The following is a 24,400-nucleotide window of genomic DNA, read 5'->3' on the forward strand; positions in this document are numbered from 1 at the left end:
GCCGGATCTCAGCTCACTGCAAGCTCCGCCTCCCGGGTTTACGCCATTCTCTCGCCTCAGCCTCCCGAGTAGCTGGGACTACAGGCGCCCGCCATCTCGCCCAGCTAATTTTTATATTTTTTTTAGTAGAGACGGGGTTTCACCGTGTTAGCCAGGATGGTCTCGATCTCCTGACCTCGTGATCCGCCCGTCTCGGCCTCCCAAAGTGCTGGGATTACAGGCTTGAGCCACCGCGCCCGGCCTAGATTTTCAAAATGAGGCTAAAATTTATATCTAAGTCAATATATTAAGAGTATGTGAACGAGCAACCCATATATGAATGTAGTAATATAATCCAGTCACTGAATAGAGCAGGAGCAGGACCCATATATGAATGTAGTAATATAATCCAGTCACTGAGTAGAGCAGGAGCAGGAGTTAGAAACCAAAGACATCTATGATCATCTGTGTCTCACATACACACCAACCTAATTATTTACCCCCAAAAGGAAATACTTTGGCAGGGCACAGTGACTCATGCCTGTAATCCCAGCACTTTGGGAGGCTGAGGCAGGCAGATCACCTGAGGTCAGAAGCTCGAGACCAGCCTGGGCAACATGGCAAAACCCATCTCTACTAAAAATACAAAAATTAGCTGGCCTTGGTGACGGCATCTGTAATTCCAGCTACTCAGGAGGCTGAGGCAGGAGAATCACTTGAACCCAGGAGGCGGAGGTTGCTGTGAGCCGAGATCATGCCACTGCACTCCAGCGTGGGTGACAGTGATAGAGTGAGACTCTGCCTCAAAATAAAATAATAATAAAATAAAATAAAATAAAAGCAAAGAAATATTTACGTCAAGGAGATAGTGATCACAACAAAACGACAACTGTATAGGGTTAGGTACCTGATGCCACTAGCCAAATCCCCAAGCATAATTAACAAATAATTGGCTAAACTCTTTTTTTTTTTGAGACAAAGTCTCACTCTGTCACCCAGGCTGGAGCACAGTGGTGCCATCTCAGTTCACGGCAACCAACACCTCTCGGGTTCAAGTTCTTCTCCTGACTCAGCTTCCCGAGTAGCTGGGACTACAGGCACCCGCCACCACATCTGGTTAACTTTTGTACGGAAACGGGGTTTCACCATGTTTAGTAGGCTTGTCTCAAACTCCTGACCTCAGGTGATCCACTAGCCTTGGCCTCCTAAAATGCGGGGATTATAGGCGTAAGCCACCACACCAGGCCCCAATTGGCTAAACTCTTAAAAGACCCAGGTGATAGTCAAAAACAATTCCAAATACAAAAGTGGCAGGCATTTTTTCTCAGAAAGTGACTTAGTGACTTTAAGTCCAAAACAGCAGGAAAAGTTTATATCATGCACACATATTTAATATAATTGATATTTTGTTCTTTCATATAGAATATTATTAGGAATTATTATATGATGCTTAAATGTATTGGAATAATAACAGCAAAAGTTTTAGCAAGACTTGCTGATCTAAATTATTAATATAATAATTGGATTTAACTATATATTACACTTATGTAAAGCAAGTAATTTAAGACAAAATATAATAAATTCAAAATATGAATTCATAACGGGCCTTTGGAAATTTTTCAATTTTTGACATAACATAAAATTATTAGTAGTAGTAAGAATATCACCACCATAAATGACATTTCCAGTTAAAGAGATTAGACGGCCCAGAATAATTATAAAATGATTATTGAAATCATTGGAGAAAATGCTGAAGTATGTTTAAAAAAAGTATGTGTAAAAGCCAATAGGTAAAATAAAATGAAATTCAAAAACAGGAAAGATAAGTAATTAAAAATAGCTAAGAAAGGTGAAAAACAGTGGAAAGAAGGGTGGGATGTCACATAGAAAACAATAAAGTAGATCTAAAGCTAATTTATCAAAAATTACATTAACTGTTAATGGACAAAACACTACAATTAAAAGTCAGATGTTGAGTGATTGTTAGAATTCATTTGGACAAGCAATTCTCAGTTATATGCTATCAAATATCCTTCTAATATTAGGCAAATACAATGATGAAAATGTGTATCTCTCTACATATAATCAGAGGAATAGCAACCTTGAGAAAAGAATGGTTTTATTACTATCAAATAAAATGGATTTTAAGAATATTAGCAAAGAACAAAGAAAAATATTTTCTAATATCAATAGACCAATTCAATAGGAAGACATAACAATCATAAGTATATTTGCATCTAAATTATGAACTTAATGGTAAAAAGCTGAATGTTTCCCTGAGAGAGCAGAATCAAGACAAAAATGCCTATTCTCAACACTTTTATTCAATATGAAACTCAGTATGTTGACCACTGTAATAAGGCAAGAAAAAAATGTAAAAGGCATGTAGATGAGAGAGTCAGTAAAATCTCATCTCTTTAAAGAACATGATAATTTACATAGGTAATTCTCAAATATTTATAAGACAACTAGTAGAACACATAAGTGACTTTAATAAGGTTGTAGGTCAAAATGTCAGTATGGTAAATATATGTCTATTTTGTAGGCTAATATTAAACCGCTATAAAATGGAATGCAAAATAAATTATATTTACAATAAATCAACATGTATAAAATGCTTATGAGTATATTAATCCAAACATATAAAAGTTTTTTTCAAAATTATAGAACATTCCTGAGAAAAATTAAATATATTAATAAATATATTTAAAATTCTTTCTCATTAAAACATCAATTTCCTCCAAATTGGTAGAAAATCAAAATTTGAAGATAGAAATTGATAGGTTGATTTTTAAATTAAACAGAAATTTGAAGAAACTAGAATAGCCTAAGCAATTATTAAAATGAAAAACAAAGTTGGAGAAACTTTCTACCTAATTTCAAGATTTAATATACAGTATTCAACACAGTTTGATATTGACTGTGATGTTGGCTAAATAATACACGTTTAGAACAGTAGAACAGAAGGAAAATTGAGAAATAGATTCATATATATGATCAGTTGATTTATGCTAAAGATAGCAAGGAAATTGTTTTACGTAAATTAGAGATCCATATTTCAATTTAAAACTACAGAATTCCTAGAATATATGAGAAAATCTTTCTGACTTAATATTAGTATTTATTCCATTAACATTAAACATGCACTATAAAAAATATGTATTGGAGTTCAAATTTTTCTCTTTAATAATTTTTCTTTTCAATTTTTCTCTTCAAGAAACAAATATGTAAGTCACATAATACGTAATTTGAATTCAATCATAAGTAAACATTAGGCAAATCCAAGTTAAGCGACATTCTAATGCAAAATTGGTTTAAATTTTTCAAAACTCTACATAGAAAGCCAAAACATATTTTCCTTTTGAATGTGAAAGGAATTTTTTAAATGTTTAATTCAACATTGTAACAGAGGTCCTAAAGAGCGAATAAGGGAGGGAAAGAAATAAAAAGTTATGAAGTTTAGAAGTGAAGAAATTAAACTTTCCATTGTAAATTACAAGATTTTACATAGGGAAATCAAAAATAATCCATGAGGAAATGATCAGGACTAAGAAGAAAATTCAGCAAAGTTACTACCTCAAGTATATTTCTAAATTCCAGCATCAAAAAAAGAATAATTGAAATATACTAATTATATACCTACAAAACATAAAATTCTAATATCTAGGATAAACGACCTATGTGCACATCTCCACATTACAAACACTAAAATATGCATTAAAATCTGAAAAACACTGTGAAGAACAATTCAAGGAATATCTTTTAAAAATGAAGAGCTATATTGATTTCATAGACTGCATGGACTGAAAAGCTCACTATTGTCAACGTTACCATCCTTTCCAACTTTACATATAGTTTCAACAAAATTTCAGTCAAAATAAAGCTTTTCCCACAAATATGGACAGAAACATATGAAAATACAAAAGATTTTAAATATTCAAAATTTTGCGTGTGTTTTAAAACAAAATTCAATAACTCATATAACTTAATTTCTAGATTAACCAGCTACGAGACACAAAGCTGACATTGGCATAAAAACAGACATAGATTGAAGGCAGAATAATTTATTAAGAAATATACCCATACACATATGGTCAACTGATTCCCAACAAAGGCACCAAGGCAATTCAGAAAGGAAAAGTTATTCAACAAATGGTACTAGCAAACCAAATATTCATATTAAAAAAAGAAAAAGAAAAGACACATTGACATTGACTTTACACCAATGCTAAAATTAACTGAAAATGTATTAACTGTAACGAAGAAGCTTTAGAAAAAAACAACATGGCTTCATGACTTTTTAGTAGACAAAGATTTATTTAAATGTAATAAGCGCTATCAAAAAATGAATAAAGTCAATGTATTAAAGTTAAGGAAAACACATTTTAAATACAAAATTAAAATTGAGAGTGGAGGCAGAGAAAAGCAACTGAATGGAACTCCCCAGAAATCACCTCCCAAAAAAACACAAAATTGAACAACTATTCAGTCAACAAAGCACTTTCATAAGAACCAAAAAATTAGGTGGGCAATCACAGTACCTGGTTTTAGTATAATATCAAGGAAAGAGGCATTGAAAAGAGTAGGAAAGACAGTGTTGCATTTCCTATACCACCCCTCCCCATCTTCCATCAGTACCACGTGAAAAGAAAATCTGCGTTTTGGGGGTAGGGAAAATAAAGTAAATCTGGAACTTCGCATTGGAACTCCCAGCTTCCGCATCACAGAGGAACACGTCACAGGGAAGAATTCTGCTGGTGCCTACAGAGGAAGCATTTAGACTACCCCTAGATTCAGAGGGGAATATTCCCTCCCCAGCAGAAAGATCCTGAATCCTGGCTGGCTCCACTAGCATCTGCCTAAAGAGGCCTGGGGCCCAGAATAAATTTGAGTGGTAGTAATGCCACAAGGACTGCAGTCTTTAAGTAAACCATCCCTGGAGCTGTACTGTTAGAGGCATTGGGCTTGGGGTGGGCATTACCCATGACCAAGCTGTGGTAGTCAAGAGAGTATTCACATTATTCTCTCACAACTGCAGGGTGTATGGCCTGGAGGGAGAGTCCTTTCATGTGGTGAAAGGAGAGGGAAGAGTACAGAAGACTTTGTCTTGCAACTTGGGTACCAGTTCAGCCACAAAAAAATTGCCAAGAAGATTTCTGAAGCCTCCAGTTCCAGGCCTGAGTTCCTGCATGGCAATTCTAAGACAACAATGGGACAAAAAAAAATCCACTGGTCTGAAGGGAAGAACACAGTCCCGATAGAATTCACAACCTGCTGACTAAAGGGCACTTGGGCTTTGAATAAAAATCAGCAGTAGCCAGGCACTAGTCACCACAGGCCTTGGATGAGACCCAGTATTTTGTTGGCTTCAGTGGAGTGCCAGCTGTGGTAGCCATAAGAGTGTTTGTGTCAATCCTCCCCCAATGTCAGTCAGCCTAGCATGGTGGGGAACTCCTTCCAATTGGGAGAAAGAGAGGGAAGAGAGGGAAGAGAGTGAGAGACCGCTGGGTTATCTGGGTAATTCTGTTCCCCAAGCCCATCAAGGGGCTATCCCTAGGATTCAGGAAGAGTTACACCATTCCTGGGTTTAGGGTACCCCTAGTGTGATATGGTTGCAGTTATCACAGGCTTAGGTCACAAAACTCAATCCCCTTGGAATATGTAGAAAGTCTTCTAAAGTAGGACAAATACAAACAAGTCCAGACTGTAAAGATAGAAACAAACACCCAACTTGCAAAGCTCAGACATCAATTAACATTCACAAGCATCAGGAACATCCAGGAAAGCATGAACTCACCAAAGAAACTACATAAGGCACCCGTGAATAATCCTAAAGTTATGGAGAAATGTGATCTTTTAGACAGATAATTCAAAATAGCTGTATTGAAGAAGTTCAACAAACTTTAAAATAACTCAGAATTCCATCAGAGAAATTTAAAAAGAGATTTAAAAAATTTTAAAAATCAAGCAGAAGCTCTGGAGCTGAAAACTACAATTGACAAACTGAAAAATGCATCAGTCAACAGCAGAATTGATCAAGCAGAATATTAATGAGCATGAAGAAAAGTTACATGAAAATACAGAGAGCAAAGAAAGAAAATAAAATAAAGCATACCTATAGGATCTAAAAAACAGTCTCAAAATAGCAAATCTAACAGTTATTGGCCTCAAAGAGGATGTAGACAGAGAGAGACTGACATAGAAAATTTATTAAAATAAGTAATACTAAAGAAAGATATGAATAGTTAGGTACAAGAAGTCATAGAACTCCAACCAGATTCCACCCAAATAAGACTACTTCAAGGGATATATTAAACTCTCAAAGGTTGAGGATACAGAAAGGATCCTAAAAGCAGCAAGAGAATGTTCTAATAACATAGAAAAAAGCTTCAATATATCTAGCAGCAAATTTCTCAATGGAAACCTTACAGGCCAGGAAAGAGCTGGATGAGATATTCAAGGTTCTGAAGAAAATAAATTAAACAACAACAACAACAAAAACGTTCAATTGAGAATATCATAACAAGGAAAATTAATCTTCAAACATGAATGATAAGTGCTTTTACATACAAAATAAAAGCTGAAAGATTTTTGTTAACGCTAGATCTGTCTTACAAGAAATGTTAAAGAAGTTTTTCAATCTAAAAGAAAATGACATTAACAAAAAGAAACCATCTGGAGATATAATACTCACTAATGGGCCGTGGTAGCTTACACCCATAATCCTAGCACTTTGGGAGACCAAGTCAGGAGAATCACTTGAGGCCAGGAGTTCAAGACCAGCCTGGGCAACATGATGAGACACCATCACCATAAAATTGAAAAAGAAAAAAGAACAGCTCAGTGTGGTGACCTGTGCCTGTGCCCCTAGCTACTTGGGAGGCTGAGGTGGGAAGACTGCCTGAGCCCAGGAGGTTGATGCTGCAGGGAGCTGTGTTCACACCACTGCACTCCAGCCTGGGTGAGAGCAGAAGACTCTGTCTCAAAAACTAGGTAAAAAACTAAATAAACTGGCATTAAGCACACACAAACACAGATACTCTGACACTTGAATTACAGTGTGTAAACCACTCAAATCTTTAGTAGGAGAACTAAAAAACAAGTCTATCATAAATAATAACTTTAACAACTTTTTAAGAAATAAATAGTATAAAAAGACAGAGACAACAAAAAGTTACAAAGCAGGGAGGATGGACTTTAGAGTTTTGTAGTTTTATCTTTGTTTTTGTTTTAATTTTCTGATCAAATTGTCAGATTAAAATAATTGGCTATAATATGTTATCTGAAAGCCTGATGGTAACCACAAAACAAAAATTTATAACAGATACATAAAAATTAAAAAGGGCCTTTCCCAGGCGGCTGCCGAAGATGGCGGAGGTGCAGGTCCTGGTGCTCGATGGTCGAGGCCATCTCCTGGGCCGCCTGGCCACCATCGTTGCTAAACAGGTACTGCTGGGCCGGAAGGTGGTGGTCGTTTGCTGCGAAGTCATCAACATTTCTGGCAATTTCTACAGAAACAAGTTGAAGTACCTGGCTTTCCTCTGCAAGCGGATGAACACCAACCCTTCCCAAGGCCCTACCACTTCCGGGCCCCCAGCCGCGTCTTCCGGCGGACCGTGCCAGGCATGCTGCTGCCTCACAAGACCAAGCGAGGCCAGGCTGCCCTGGACCGCCTCAAGGTGTTTGACGGCATCCCACCGCCCTACGACAAGAAAAAGCGGATGGTGGTTCCTGCTGCCCTCAAGGTCCTGCGTCTGAAGCCTACAAGAAAGTTTGCCTATCTGGGGCGCCTGGCTCACGAGGTTGGCTGGAAGTGGCAGTGACAGCCACCCTGGAGGAGAAGAGGAAAGAGAAAGCCAAGATCCACTACCGGAAGAAGAAACAGCTAATGAGGCTACCGAAACAGGCCGAGAAGAACGTGGAGGAGAAGATTGACAAATACACACAGGTCCTCAAGACCCACGGACTCCTGGTCTGAGCCCAATAAAGACTGTTAACTCCTTAAAAAAAAAAAAAAAAAAATTAAAAAGGACAGTAAAAAAAATATAAAGATAGAAAAGAAAGAAAGAACGAACGAAAGAATGAAAGAAAGATCAACAATACAGCCATATAACAACAGAATGTCAGGAGTAAGTCCTTGCTCATCAAAAAACAAGAGCCAACTTTATGCTACCTACAAAAAGAAAACTCACTTCACCTATAAAGACACACATAAGCTGAAAATAAAGAGATGGAAAATGATATGCCATGCAAATGGAAACCAAAATAAGAGCAGGAGTACCTATTCGTGTATCAGATAAAACAGATTTCAAGACAAAAACTGTAAAAAGTGCCAAAGAAGGTCATCATATAATGATAAAGAAGTCACTTCAGCAAGAGGTTATAACAGCTGTGACTATGTATGCATCCAAAACTGGAGCATCCAAATATATAAAGCAAATATTTTTAGAACTAAACAGAGAGAGATCCAAATACAATAATACCTGGGGGCTTCAAAATCCCATTTTCAATATTAGACAGATTATCCACACACACAAAATCTAAAAAGAAACTTTGGACTTAATCTGTATTATAGGCCAAATAAAACTAACAGAAATTTACAGTACATTTAATCCAGCAACTGCAGAATTCATATTCTTCTCATCAGCATATGGAATACTATCAAGGATATACTATACGTTAGGGCACAAAACAAGTCTCAAAAAAAATTCAAAGAAAAATCAAAATCATATTAAGTATTTTGATATAGTTTGGATGTTCCCTCCAAATCTCATGTTAGAACAGAATTCCCAGTGTTGAAGGTGGGGCCTGGTGGGAGATGTTTGGGTCATGGAGGCTGATCCCCTGTGAATGGCTTGGTGTTGTCCTAAGAATAGTGAGTTCTCATGAGAACTTGTTATTTAAAAGTGTGTGGTGCTTCCCTCCTTGCCCTCTTTTGCTCCCACACTAGCCATGTGAGACATCTGCTCCCCCTTAAATTTCCACCATAACTGTCAACTTCCTCAAGCCTTCATCAAAAGCAAATGTCGGAGCTATGCTTCTATAGCCTGAAGAACCATGAGCCAATTAAATCTCTTATCTTTATAAATCACCCAGATTTAGGTATTTTTTACAGCAATGCAAAATGGCCTAACACAGTAAATTAATTCCAAGGAGGAAGTTGTTACTAAAAATATACCTAAAAATCTGGAAGTGACTTTGGAACTGTGTAACAGGTAGAGGTTGGACGAGTTTGGAAGGCTCAGAAGAAAATAAGAAGATGAGGAAAAGTTTGGAACTTCTTAGAGACTGGTTAAATAGTTGTTACAAAACGCTGATGGAAATACGGATAATAAAGGTCAGGCTAAGGAGGTATCTGATGGAAAAGAGGGAGCTATTGGAAACTAGAGTAAAGGTCACCCGTGTTACACCCCGAAAAGAACTTGGCAGCATTGTGTTCCTGTCCTAGGGATCTGAGGAAGATTGAATTCAAGAGTAATGGCTTAGGCTATCTGACAACCAAAGAAATGTTTAAGCAGCAAAGCCCTTAAATATGGCCTGGCTGCTTTTAAGCATCTACAGTCAGACATGAAAACAAAGAAATGACTTAAAGTTGAAACATATTTAAAAGGGAAGCAGAGTATAAAAGTTTGAAAAATCTGCAGCCTGGCCATGTGGCAAAGAAAGAGAAAGGATTTTCAGGAGAGGAAGACAAGCAGGCTGTGAAGCAGCCACTTGCTAGAGAAATTAGCACAATTGAAAGAGAGCTTAGTATCAATATTCAAGACGATGAGAAAATGGCCTCACAGGCATTTCAGAGATCTTGGAGACATCCCTTCCCATCACATACCAGAGTCCTAGGAGGAAAAAATGGATTCAGAGACCACACATTCCTGCCTGAGCAGCCTCAGGATACTACTCACCACATCCTGGCTACTCTAGCTACAGCTGCAGCTCAAAGGGCCCCAAGTACAGCTTGGGCCACAACTATGGAGGGTGAAAGCCAGAAACGTGGGCAGCTTTCACATGATGCTAAGCCTGTGGATGCACAGTATGCAAGAGTAAGGAAACTTGGCAGCTTCCAGCTAGATTTCAGAGGATGTGTGAGAAAACCTGGGTTCCCAGGAATAAACCCACTGCAGAATCAGAGCTTTCACAGAGAACCTCTACTATGGCAATGATAAGGGCAAATGTAGGGGTTGGAGGCTCCATACAGAGTCCCCACTAGGACAATTCCTTAGGGGAAAGAGGCTGCTGCCCTCCAGAACCCAAAATGTTAGATCTGCCAGCAACTTGCATGCTGTACTTTGAAGAGCTGCAGGCCTCCAACTCTAACTTATGAAAGTAGCCATGGGGGCTGCACCTTGCAAAGCCCCAGGGGCAGAGCTGCGCCAACGTGCCTTTGATACAAGACATAAAGTCAAAAGAGATTGTTTTGGAGCTTTAAGATTTAGTGACTACCCGTCTGGCTGTCAGACTTGCATGAGGCCTATTGCCCCTTTCAATTGGCCCATTTCTCTCTTTGGAATGATAATGTTTACCCAATACCTATACTATTATTGTATCTTGGGAGTAAATGACTTAATTTGATTTTACATGCTCCTAGGTAGAAGGAGATGAATCTCAGATGAGACTTAGAACTTTGGACTTGATGCTGAGATGAGTTAAGACTTTTGGGGACTATTGGCAAATGATGATTATATTTACAACATGAGAAGGATATGAGATTTGAGGGGCTAGAGGTATAATATTATTGTGATGTTTTCCCCTCCAAATTTCATGTTGAAATGTAATCTCCAATGTTGGATATGGGCCCTGTTAGGAGGGGTTTGGGTCATGGTTTCAGATCTCTCATGAATGGCTTGATCCTTTCCTTGCAATAGTGAGTGAGTTCTCACAAGATCTGGTTGTTTAAAAGTGCGCAGCACATCCCCTCCTGCTCTCTCTTGCTCCCACTCTTGCCCTCTTCACTTTGACTGCCATGACTGTAGGCCTCCTGAGGCCCTCACCAGAAGCAAATAATAAAGACATCCTTGTACAGCCTGCAGAACTTTGAGCCAATTAAACCTCTTTTCTTTATATATTATCGACTTTCAGGTATTTCTTTATAGCAACACAAAAATGGCCTAATACATATCTTTTCTGACCACAATAGAATAAAACTAAGAATCACTAACAACAGAAACTCTGCAAACTATACAAACATGGAAATTAAGCAGTATGTTCCTAAAAGACCACTGGGTCAATGAAGAAATTAGGCAAGAAACTGAAGAATTTTCTGAAACAAATGAAAATGAAAACACAACATACAAAAACCTATGGGATACAGAAAAAGCAGTACTAAGGGGTAAGTTGCATTAGTTCATTCTCTCACTACTATAAGGAATACCCAAGACTGGATAACTTATATATGTTTAATTGACTCACAGTTCTGCATGTCTGGGGAGGCATCAGGAAACTTACAATCACGGTGGGAGTAGAAGCAGGCACCTTCTTCCCAAGGTGGCAGGAGAAAATGAAATGTGAGCACAGGAAAAACTGCCACTTTTAAAACCATCAGATCTCATGAGACCCACTCCTTATTATGAGAACAACATGGGAGAAACCAGCCCCATGATCCAACCACCTCCCTCCCTCAATATGTGAGGATTTCAATTCCCTGCCTCTACATGTGAGGATTACAATTTGAGATGAGATTTCAGTGGAGACAAAAACCAAACCATACCATAAGTCTATTAAAATAAGTGTCTTTGTACATCAAAAAGTAGAGACATTTCAAGTAAACAATGTAACAATGCATCTTAAAGAACTAGAAAAGCAAAAGCAAACCAAACCCAAAATTAATAGAAGAAAATAAGTAATAAAAATCAGAGCAAAAATAAATGAAATTGAGACTAAAAAATTATACAATACATCACCAAAACTAAAAGTTGCTATTGTTTTGAAAGATAAACAAAATCAACAAACTTAGAAAAAAAGAGAGAAAACCTAAATAAATCAGAGATGAAAGAGGAGACATTATAACTGATACCACAGAAATTCAAAGGATTATGGGACTATTATAAGCAACTATATCCCAATAAACTAGAAGACTTAGAAGAAATGGATGAATTCCTAGGCACTTATAGCCTAACCAAGATTGAACCATGAATAAATCTAAAACCTGAATAGACTAATAACAAGTAATGACATAGAAGCAATAATAAATAATCTCCCATCCAAGAAAAGCTCAGAACCTCACTGTTTCATAGCTGAATTCTACCAATCATTTAAAGGACTAATCCAGTCCTACTCAAACTTGTCCAAAAAATTGAGGATAGAATACTTCCAAACTCATTCTATGAGGCCAGTATTATGCTGATATTAAAACCAGACAAAGGACAAATAAAATAAAATTAGAAGCCAATGTTTCTGATGGAAATAGATGCAAATACTATCAACAAAATACCAGCAAGCTAAATTCAGTAACACATTAAAAACATCATCCATCATGACCAAGTGGCATTCATCCTCAGAAGGCAGAGATGATTCAATAGAAGCACATTGATAAATGTGATACATCGTATCTGCAAAATGAAGGACAAAATCCATATGATCATTTCAACTGATGCTGAAAAAGCATTTGATAAATGCAACATTGCTTCATGATAAAAACTCAAAAAACTGGGGATAGAAAGAATATACCCCCATATGGTAAAAGCCATACACAACAAACCCACAGCTAGTATCATACTGAATGAGAAAAAAAAAAAAACTGTAAGCCTTTCCTTTAAGATGTAGAATAAGACAGGGATAACCACTTTCACCACTTTTACTCAATACAGTACTAGAAGTTCTAGCCAGAGCAATCAGACAAGAGAAAGAAATAAAAGGCATCTGAATTGGAAAGGAAGAAGTCAAATTATCCTTGTTTGCAGATGATATAATCTTATATTTAGAAAAACCTAAAGGCATCCCTAAAAAACTATTAAAGCAGATAAACAAATTCAATAAAGTTGGAGGATACAAATCAACATACAAAAATCAGTGGTATTTCCATATGCCAACAGCCAATGATCTAAAAGAAAAAATAACCAAGAAGTAATTCCACTTATAATAGCTATAAGCAAAATAAAACAGCTAGGAAAAAACTTAACCAAAAAAAGTAAAAGGCCGGGCGCGGTGGCTCAAGCCTGTAATCCCAGCACTTTGGGAGGCTGAGACGGGCGGATCACGAGGTCAGGAGATCGAGACTATCCTGGCTAACACGGTGAAACCCCGTCTCTACTAAAAATACAAAAAAAAACTAGCCGGGCGAGGTGGCAGCGCCTGTAGTCCCAGCTACTCGGGAGGCTGAGGCAGGAGAATGGCGGGAACCCGGGAGGCGGAGCTTGCAGTGAGCTGAGATCCGGCCATTGCACTCCAGCCTGGGCAACAGAGCGAGACTCCATCTCAAAAAAAAAAAAAAAAAAAAAAAAAAAAAGTGAAAGATCTCCACAACAAAAACTATCAAATGCCAATGAAATAAGCTGAAGAGCACACACATACAGAAATGAAAATGTATTCTATGTTCATGGATTGGAAAAGCCAATATTGTTAAAAATATCTATGCTAACTAAAGAAATATATAGATTCAATATAATTCTTATCAAAATATCAATGACATTCTTCACAGAAATAGAAAAAAAAATCCTAAAATTTACATGGAACTGCAAAAAATCCAGAATACCCAAAGACATACGGAGCAAAAAGAACAAAGCTGGAAAAATCACATTACCTGCCTTCAAATTATACTCCAAAGCTATAAGTAAACAAAACCATATGGTACTGGCACATAGACTAATGGAGCAGAATAGAAAGCCCAAAAGTAAATCTGCATTTAAACCCAACTAGTTTTTGACAAAGGTGCCAAGAACATACATTAGGAAAAGGACAGTTTTCTTTAGTAAATGGTGCTGGGAAAACTAACAATCCATATACAGAAGAATGAAACTGGAACCCTTACTTTCAGTATATGCAAAAATCAAGTGAATGTGGTTAAATACTTAAATCTAAGACCTGAAGCTATAAAACCATGGAAAGAAAACACTGAGGAAACTCTCCAGGACATTGTTCCGAATGAAGATTTCTTAAGGCCCCCAAAACACGGGCAACCAAAGCAAAAATAGACAAATGTGATTACACGTAGTTTAAAACCTTCTGTACAGCAGAGGAAACAATCAACAAAGCGCACAGACAACATACAGAATGGAGAAAATGATTGCAAACTATTCACCCAACAACATATATTCTGATTAATAACCAGAAGATGTAAGAAACTCAATAGGAAAAAAAAAAAAAATCACCGGATTAAAAATGGGTAAATGATCTGAATAGACAATTCTCAAAAGAAGACGTACAAATAGCCAAAAAATATATGAAAAAGATGTAGAATATCACTAATATCAGAGAAACACAAATCAAAACTATGGGATATCATCTCACTCCAATTAAAATGGCTTTTATCCAAAAAACAGGCAATAATAAATGCAGGTAAGAATGCAGAGAAAGGAGAAACATTTGTACCTTGTTGGTTGGAATGTAAATTCGTAGAGCTACTATGGAGAACAGTATTGAAGTTTCTCAATAAACTATAAACAGAGCCATTGTATGATCCAGCAATCTCATTGCTGAGTATATATCTAAAAGAAATTTCAAATCAGTATACCAAAGAGATATCTGCACTTCTATGTTTACTGCAGCACTATTCACAATAGCCTAGGTATGGAATCAACCTAAATATCCCTCAGTGGATAAATGGGTAAAGAAATGTGGCACAGATACACAATGGGATAATATTCATCCATTTAAAAAAATGAAATTCTGTGTAATTTGCAATGATGTGGGTGGAACACCAGAACATTATGTTACAGAAAATAAGTCAGACACAGTAGAACAACTATGACACGTTCTCACTCATATGTGAAAGTTTAAAAAAATGACCTTGGAGACAGAGAGTACAATGATGGCTCCCAGAGGCTGGGAAGGGTAGTGGACAGACAGGATAAAGTGGGGATGGTTAATGGGTATATATATTATATATTTTATAGTTATAGAGTTATAACTATATATATAGTTAAAGAGAAAGAATAAGATCTAGTATTTGATAGCACAATAGGGTGACTAGAGTTAACAATAATTTACTGTATATTTTAAAATAAGAGTAGAATTAGAATGTTGTGTCAAAGGGTCGGGGAGGGAGAGCATGACAATAAATAGCTAATGCATGTGGGGCTTAATATTTAGGTGATGGGTTGACAGGTGCAGCAAACCACCATGGCACACGTTTACCTATGTGACAAACATGCACATCCTGCATGCCCAGAACTTAAAATAAAATGTAAAAAATAAAAAAGAATTAGAATGTTGCTAAAACAAATAAATATAGATAAATCTTAATGTAATGAATACCCCAATTGCTCTGATTTGATCATTACACATTGTATATATCAAAACATTACCTGTATTTCATATATACAACTCCATAATAATTAAAAATAAAAAATTTAAAAATTAAGAAATTTTGCTATGAAAATACGAGTTAGAAAAAGTTGAACCAGGTATTTTAACTATATAAAATAAACACATAAAGTATTTATAAAGATATAAAATGGCATACAGGACAAGGAATTTATATCGATAACATAAAATGTGTTTTTACAAATCAATGTTAAAAATATATATAACTGAGTTAAAATTAAGGCTGAGGATCTGAACTTTAGGTTTTCATATCCCAAATGAAGCTATTCTCTTGGCCAAATAGCATGTGAAAATAATAAAATGATATTTTGTAGAAAAATTTTCTACAAAATGATATATCAATACACACATATCAGAATGACTAAAATAAAGACAAGTGACAGTAACAAGTGTTACCTAAAGTAGTTTGAGCAAATGGAATACTCATATATTTATGATGTACATGTACATTCAAAAGACAAATATAAATATATGTTTGGCAATATTTATGACACAGCAACTCTACCACTCCTTTAGATATATCCAAGAAAAAGAAAGCATATATGTATCAAACACAGATGCAAAAGTGTTGATAGAATCATTATTGTTAACAAAGAAAAATTAATAGAAGTAACCCAACTGTTTATAGAAATAATTGGAGAATAAATATGCAAATTGTGGTCCATACACACAATGGACAATTACATAGCAATAAAAAAGAGATCATTTACGTCAAAAAACAACATCATCAAGAATCTCACAGAAATAATAATAAAATAAATGAAAAAAAGAGTCATGAAAAACCGTACACCCGGCCGGGCGCGGTGGCTCAAGCCTGTAATCCCAGCACTTTGGGAGGCCGAGACGGGCGGATCACGAGGTCAGGAGATCGAGACCATCCTGGCTAACATGGTGAAACCCCATCTCTACTAAAATATATACAAAAAACTAGCCGGGCGAGGTAGCGGGCGCCTATAGTCCCAGCTACTCAGGAGGCTGAGGCAGGAGAATGGCGTGAACCCAGGAAGCAGAGCTTGCAGTGAGCTGAGATCCGGCCACTGCACTCCAGCCTGGGCAACAGAGCAAGACTCCGTCTCAAAAAAAAAAAAAAAAAAAAAAAAACCGTACACTCTGTGAGTTCATTAAAACCTGGAAAACTAATACATGATGATAGAAATAAGAATAATGGTTAGTTACTCTAAGTGGAGGCATTGAACAGAAAAGAGCCTTACAGCTTTCTGAAGTGTTGAAAATATTCTACAAGTGATTTATGTGGTGGGTAAATAGGTTATAATTTTATAAAATACATTGATTTGTATACTGAAGATATGTGCATATTAATATATGTAGGCTATATCTCATTAAAACATTTTTAAAATCAGAAAGCAAAATAAGGGTTCAATCTGCGACTTTTTGTGTAAAAGGATAAAAATAATGATGCATATTTTATATTTAGTGTTATTATGAAACACTATCACATATAAAATATGTATGGAAATGTTGGCATAGTGAGAGAGAAGAAATCAATTAAGAATGGGTGTGGAATGAGGCTCCTCGTATAGTTTTGTATACTTTTGATTTTTGAGTCCTGTGAACACATAATTCTAGAAACACTAAATTTAATTTTAAAATTTCTAAATATAAATTACAGGCTCAAAGCTTTCTTTTTTCAAAAAGTACTTTTTTATGCACAGATTTTTTTTATTGGGTACTTGAGTATGCAAACATATTTTCATTCCATCTCCTGTAAGTTATCTTTATTCTATTTCAAATTTGAAAGTGAAAATTGTGCTAAGCTCTGCTTGGATGTAGTTATGATGCTGTGAACCCCAGATATCTGAGACAGATCTCAGTTAAGTTTATTTTGCCAAAGTTAAGGACATGTGCCCATGACACAGCCTCAAGAGGTCTGGACGACATGTGCCCAAGATGGTTGGGGCACATTTTAGGGAGACATTAGACCTCAATCAATATATCTAAGATGTGCAATGGTTCCCTACAGAGAGGTGGAACAACTCGAAGCGGGAGGGGACTTCCAGGTCATAAGTAGGTTAAGAAGCAGAAAGTTGCATTGAGTTTTTAATTAGTTTCTCCAAAGGAGGCAATCAGATATGCATTTATTTCAGTGAGCAGAGGGATGACTTTGAGTTGTCTGTCCTTTGTCCACAAGGAAATTCCTTGTGAGGGAGGTACGTAGCTTTATTGTCTTAGTAGCTATCTTTTTAAGGAATAGAATGGAAGGCATATTTGCCCTCAACAGTTCCCAGCTTGACTTTTTCCTTTGGCTTCGTGATTTCAGGGGTCCCTTTCACAATGCTGTATTTTGTTCTGCTTTATTCATCTCTACCCAACCATCTTGGTGCACATTATGCCACGCATCTGCCAGAGGTGGGAAATGCATAGATGTTATGTAATCAATGTAGATACAACTAATATCAGAACTTTAGGTTTTTATGTTATGACTGGAATACTTTGGGGAATGAAAGACGGTGACTTAAATGGCTTGGTCACCAGTTCTAAGATGGTCCCCAGTGATTCCTGGTATTCATGTCCTTGTACCATCCCCTCCCCCAACCCCCCAACACTGTACCAGGGCTGTTCTGTGTCATTAGTAGTAGTAGCATAAAGTGGAGCTGATGGGATATCACTTTCAAAATCAGGTGACGGAAAGACACAGCTTCCACCCTGCTGTATGTTCTACCTCTCGCTCTCTTGCTCGTTCTTGAATCATTAGCTCTATATAGTCTTTGATGGCATATAGTTAGTTCTCTCAAAAATAAAATATCCACTAAACATTTTGAATAAGTGAAAAAATTTTGCATAATTAAATAAAAATTAAATGATTTATATATTTTAATAAAAATGTAATTATTAGAATTTGAAGTGTGTGTGTGGGGGGGGTGTTGTTTGGGAGGATTAAAATGCTATTCTAGATCCCAGAATCTTTTTTTTTTTTTTTTTGAGACAGAGTCTCGCTGTGTTACCCAGGCTAGAGTGCAGTGGCATGATCTCAGCTCACTGCAATTTCACCTTCTGGGTTCAAGCGATTCCCCTGCCTCAGCCTCCTGAGTAGCTGGGATTACAGGCATGTGACAGCACACCCAGCTAATTTTTGTATTTTTAGTAGAGACAGGATTTTGCTATGTTGGCCAGGCTGTCTCGAACTCCTGACCTCAGGTGATCCACCTGCTTCGGCCTCCCAAAGTGCTGGGATTACAGGTATGAGCAACTGTGCCCAGCTGAACCCAGAATCTTTTTAACAGAATTAAAGATATTGAAATAATAACTTTGCTGGAAGAGAAGATATCTGTGCTGCTTATTTTTTATATACTTATAGTTATTCATGTTTTCATTTACTAAATGTTTTTGCACACTTTGAAAGTACCTGACACTTTTTGGGATCTTGGAGATGTAAAGATCAAAAGACATTATTCCTCACTTTTGGAAGGTCTATCTAGTAGAGTGATTACTTCTATGGCTTGCCTATCAGCACCTCCCACTGGAGGACCCTTGCTTCTCTTCTCCATCACATTCCCTACTGCTAACACGGAGCCATATGAATGTGAGAGAAACTTTGTGAGAGGCTCACTTTTTAGTTCTAAGACTGGAACTTGAATCTGGAACTGTCTTATTTCACAATTCATCTATTTTCTTTTTTCTGTTATGCATCTCCATATTATAAAGAATATCCCTGAGACACATATTCAATTAGAAAAAAGAAAATCGGCCGGGCGCGGTGGCTCAAGCCTGTAATCCCAGCACTTTGGGAGGCCAAGACGGGTGGATCACGAGGTCAGGAGATCGAGACCATCCTGGCTAACACAGTGAAACCCCATCTCTACTAAAAAAATACAAAAAAACTAGCCGGGCGAGGTGGCGGGCGCCTGTAGCCCCAGCAACTCGGGAGGTGAAGGCAGAAGAATGGCGTAAACCTGGGAGGCAGAGCTTGCAGTGAGCAGAGATCTGGCCACTGCACTTCCGCCTGGGCGACAGAACGAGACTCTCTCTCAAAAAAAAAGAAAAAGAAAAAGAAAAAGAAAAAAGAAAATCAGAGTATTTATAAGCTATGTCTATCAATGAAACCTTCCAAATATTTATCTTTTATTTTGTACGAACAGATGTCATAGTCTTGCGTTTTTCTTCATGTATTTATCAGAACTGTATTTATCAGAACCTAGAGCAGCTCTGTTAGGTTTATTTATACTTCCAGTGGATCTCTGGCAATCGCATGTCTCTGATGATAAGCTGGTCTATATACAGGGGATAATTGAAAAGAATTAAAATTTTGAAGAACAAAGGAGTCCCTGGAAACCAAAGACACCCTACAGCAGTAGGCAACCACACTAAGTCAGATTTAAATCACAAAGACCTCATTAGAATGTCCTTGTTCTGCTGTAGTTAACATTTGATTAGGTGGGTGCCTGGAGTTACTGCCTTTTTAATTAAATCACACTCCACTTTTACCCACCCCCAGGAAAAAGAAAAAAGAAAAGATGGATTCAGCACCCTCCCCTTCAAATGCTAATTACTGTAAGCAGTGAAAGTCCTAAAATCAGGAGGTTCATTCAGCTGGCTGCCCCATCCTTGAGGAAGACCCTGCTCACTTTTACAAGTGAGGTCTGCTCTATTGTGTCTCCAATAATAGGCACAGATGTTGGGCCCGCCTTTCTCTGAGCAACTTTTGGCTAATAACCACCGTCAATGTGCCCCAGTTGCACCTGTTCAGCATTTTAAAATGAATTAGCTTGCTTGGTTGCCTCCAAAAATCTTGTCCACTTTTGTCAACCTGATTATACTGCTACAATGCAAACCGATTATATGAGCGGCAGCCATTCAGCAAGCTGGAAGGAGGCCAACCCTACCAGCAGACTAAGCGTTTTTCGTTTTCGTTGTTATTCTTAATGATTGCCTGACTTCAGAGAGGTCTTCAATTAATAACCACACAAGATGGCTCTCACCGGCAGTCAGGTTGGAAAGGTCACCTAAGGTAGATCCACGTAGTAGTGAGGATGGGATGGCTAACAAATCAGAGCATGCCAGGTCAAGGATATCGGGAGTGATGTTAAATTATCTCAGCTAGGGAGCTGAGATCTTGAAGGACACATTACTAGGAAAGATACGCAGATATTCAACAGGATAGATAAGCTACAAAGGACATGTCCCTCTTCTTTGCAGTGCCAGGCAGTCGCAGAAACTCTGAGACCAATTCAAGGACCTGCTTTTATTTTAAAAACACAGAGATTTTATGTTTTTTTTTTAATATCTCTGTTCTCTCCTGTTACATATACTATGCCAATTTCATTTCAGTTAGGATAGAAAAAATTTAAAAAGATATTAATGTGGACATACAGAACATTTGTTTACTGAGTATCTAAATCTACCTACTTAAAACTCAACTATATGGTTTATAGCAGTGTGAAAACAGACTAATACAGTAGCCATTGCTTTAACTGCACTTCATCTTCAGAATCATACTGATAGAGACATGTTTCATCTCCTGTTACAATTTTATAAATTTATTTATATATTTATCTATATCTGTATCTATATGTTTTATTTTAAGGAATTGATAACTCACATGATTGCATGGGCTGGCAGCTCCAAAAAATCTGCAGAGCAAGCTAGCAGGCTGCAAACTCAGGTAAGATTAATGTTTCCATCTTGGGTATAAAATCTGTAGAGAACATTGGCAGGCTGAAAGCTCTGGATTATTGTTTCTTATTCTCCAGGAAATTTGTTTCTATTCTTAAGGCCTTCATTGATTGTCTGAGGCTCACTCACATTGTCAAAAAGAATCTCCTTTACTTAAAGTCAACTGATTGTAAATGTTAATCACATGTACAAAATACCTTCGCAGTAACCTCTAGATTAGTGTTTGACCAAACAACTGGACCCCTTGCATCAGCCAAGTTGACACATAAAACTAACCATTACACTTATTCATTTTGTTTCTTATCCTGTAAATATTTTCTCTGCTCTTCACTTGCTTCTTAGCTACCTTTTTACACAGATCATGGAGACAGGAATCACTTCTTTATAACATCTATGTATTCAGTACAAAGGATAGAATTCTGCCTAGAACAAATGTGTAAAAATTTTAGATGGCTAGATGGATAAAGGGTTGGATGAATAGACTGATAGGCAAATGGATGGAATAAGGGAAGAAGAGAAGGAAGGAAGAAAGACGGAGCAAAGGGAAGTTTAAATTCCTTGTTTCTAGAGTAATCTCTTCCTTACTAAATTCTTATACTTTTGCTTATATCACAACTCATGGTACTGATCTAATGCTGGCCATTTGGCAGTTTTTTCTTTTTTCCCAAATAATCTCTGTAAAAAATATTTTCTGCAAATCTTTACATATTTTCAGTACCTAGCAAAGCAACGGAAATGTAAGTAAACCAATAATTATTTATGAGATTATTCTAATATTTAACTTTTTAAAAAATAATAAAGCATTAGCATATACATGGCTGCTCATCAAAAACTTTCAGGTGCATCTTCAAATTTTTACATTTCTGTGATTAAGGCCTTATTATTTTTCTCACTTAATAGTAACAGAAATTAGAATTCCCTAATGGTGTGTGGTTTCACTATGTGCTGTTGAGTGTTCCAGTGGTAGGCTGTATCATCTTGAATAAGACATAAGTCCTCATGGTAATGAATTAAAAGCATGGAACCATTTTCACATAGCACCCTCCTACTAACAGTCTCCAACTGGAAAGCTCTTCACTTAACCCAAAACTAGGGTCCCTGATCTCCCGTATGGACCATGTTCCACGGGATGGGACAGGGGCTCAGATGTTCCCCATAGACAAGGAATGCATCTCCAGGCTGGCCATTCCCAGATTCCCTAGCTTGGAATACACATTCAGGTGCATCTGCCATACAGGGTTATTCTCAGGGTATGCTTAAGTTCCTGTTACAAGGTGTATTTACACCAGGCTTTACTAATACCATCAACAAAATCCTCTGAGCTACCACTCATGACCTGGTTATATAAACTTCTCCTACATTTTGGGTTTCTGTTACTCTAGCATCCACTTCCAGGGACTACTGGCTATAGTATTGGCTATCTATAACTGCTTAACAAATTATCCCAAAAGTTGGTGACTTAAGACAAGAATAAACATTTATTATTTTACAAGATTTCTGTATTTCAGCAATTCAGCAATGGCTAGGCATGGTGGTTCTGGCTTGTATTCTTTCAAGAAATTGTAATAAAGATGTTGGCTCAAACTATAGTCATTAGAAGTCTTAGTTGGAAGACCTACTTTCAAGACAAATCACTCAGGTGACTGACGGGGTGTGCTGGACCACTTCATAGGCACCTTGAGAATCTTTATGAGATGGCAGCTGACCTACATCAGAGTGAGTCAAGAGGAAGCAAGGTGAAAGATGCATCAAATGCCTTTGGTGACCTCTTCCTAGGAGTCACATGCCATCATTTCCACAGTATGTTCTTGGGTGCAAAGATCATCACTATGTAATGTAAGAGGAAAGCATAAAAGAACTTGAATGCCAGAAGGTGAGGATTCCAAAGGTCACCTTTGAGGCTTCCTGCCACAGATGTCTCATGTTTCACTCTTTACTTGGAAAACAGAAGTGATGGTAAGAAGAACTCATGAGTGGAAATATAATGTTTTGCAAGAATTCCACAAGGTGAGCATATGTATGTGGCAATATACATTTTGGTTTATGTTCTTCTTGTAGTTTCTCTGTTTCATTTTATTCATTCAATAAGAATATCAGCTTCATTCTCTTCACCCCAGGGTGGCTATCTTGGGAAATAATAAAATTTGTGTGCAAGTAATCTTGGCTTTTGCTTACCAACATCTTAAACTTAAGAGATGCAAATATGTATGCTGTATGAAGTCTGTCTTGAAAAAACAGGAAAATATCAGATTCTTCTATATCTAAATATTGCTGTCATATATGTACTATCTTGGAAGAAGCAAGACCCCTGACAGAAAAATATTTTATGTTCAGTTCAGAATGATGTGAGCACAAGAGTTTATGGTGCTCCAATCTAGCACAGAAGCCAAAGAGAAATTCCCAGGCTCGAAGTAAAACTAGCAGTAGACAGCTACCAGAACGTGATACACCAAGGGGACAATGCCAGAAATATCTCAAATCTAACCTGTGTAGCTTGATGCTTAAGGATGAGAGAAACCACTTTTTTAATGTCTCTGTCTAAGACTCTGGTTCAAGTGGCGATAGAGACTCAGATATTTAATTTGCCCAAGAGAACAGGAAGTCAAAGTATAAAATTAAACTGATCAGCTGAAAATAGTTATATTTGTTGCATTTTGTTCCAGTTCTGTTCATAAGTACAATGACTACACAAGTTCCACCTCAAAGAATGCATTGTATCAGTTGAGTACATCCTATAAGACTTCTGTATTTTCAGGTAGCCCCAGGTCTTCACACAATCCACATAATGAAGGCAGTTAACTTATTTCAAAGATCCTTCATTTTGATAAAAACAGTTCATCACAAACAATTAGCTATATATTAGAAAAACTTGCCAATTTGCTATATGATACCAGATTCATCTAGACAACCATATATTTGCCTTTCCTACAGAATTTTATAATGTCCTATTTTCTGGGATAATATTATGACTAAAAAAGTCTGAAAGAATTGACTTCATAAAGAAACTACTCCCTTGTCCTGAAATATTCTCTATCTTTCAAGCTCCTATTTGTATCCCCTCAACCATGCTATCCTCCTCAGTTCTTCTTATTATAATCCAGTAATTTCCCTTCTGTGCTTCCATAACTTTTTGTGTTTCACTTACTGGTTTTGTGAGCAAGCCTCTGTCTGTGTCTGTGTGTGTTTTTGTCTAGGTCTTTAACTTCTTGAAGTCACAGTCTGTCTTATTTTCATGTCTATAGACAGGAGCAGTGACTCAACCAAAGAAACACCTGAATAAATTACAGTTTATTAAATTCAAGCAAAAATATGA

General features: G+C 37.0%; 1 long non-coding RNA gene and 1 pseudogene across 2 annotated transcripts in view; one reads left to right on the forward strand and one right to left on the reverse strand.

Annotated features, from left to right (window-relative positions):
• The window catches only part of LOC117062780, a 95,726-nt gene that overhangs the window by 15,923 nt on the left and 55,403 nt on the right, over positions 1-24,400 (reverse strand). The window lies entirely within an intron of this gene.
• Positions 7,328-7,985, forward strand: LOC117062779 (annotated as a pseudogene). Its single transcript, XR_004428584.1, has one exon. The product of XR_004428584.1 is annotated as a 60S ribosomal protein L13a-like (transcript).

Source organism: Trachypithecus francoisi, unplaced genomic scaffold (genome assembly GCF_009764315.1).
Source record: "Trachypithecus francoisi isolate TF-2019V2 unplaced genomic scaffold, Tfra_2.0 Lachesis_group17, whole genome shotgun sequence".
In the NCBI taxonomy this organism is placed as follows: Eukaryota; Metazoa; Chordata; class Mammalia; order Primates; family Cercopithecidae; genus Trachypithecus; species Trachypithecus francoisi.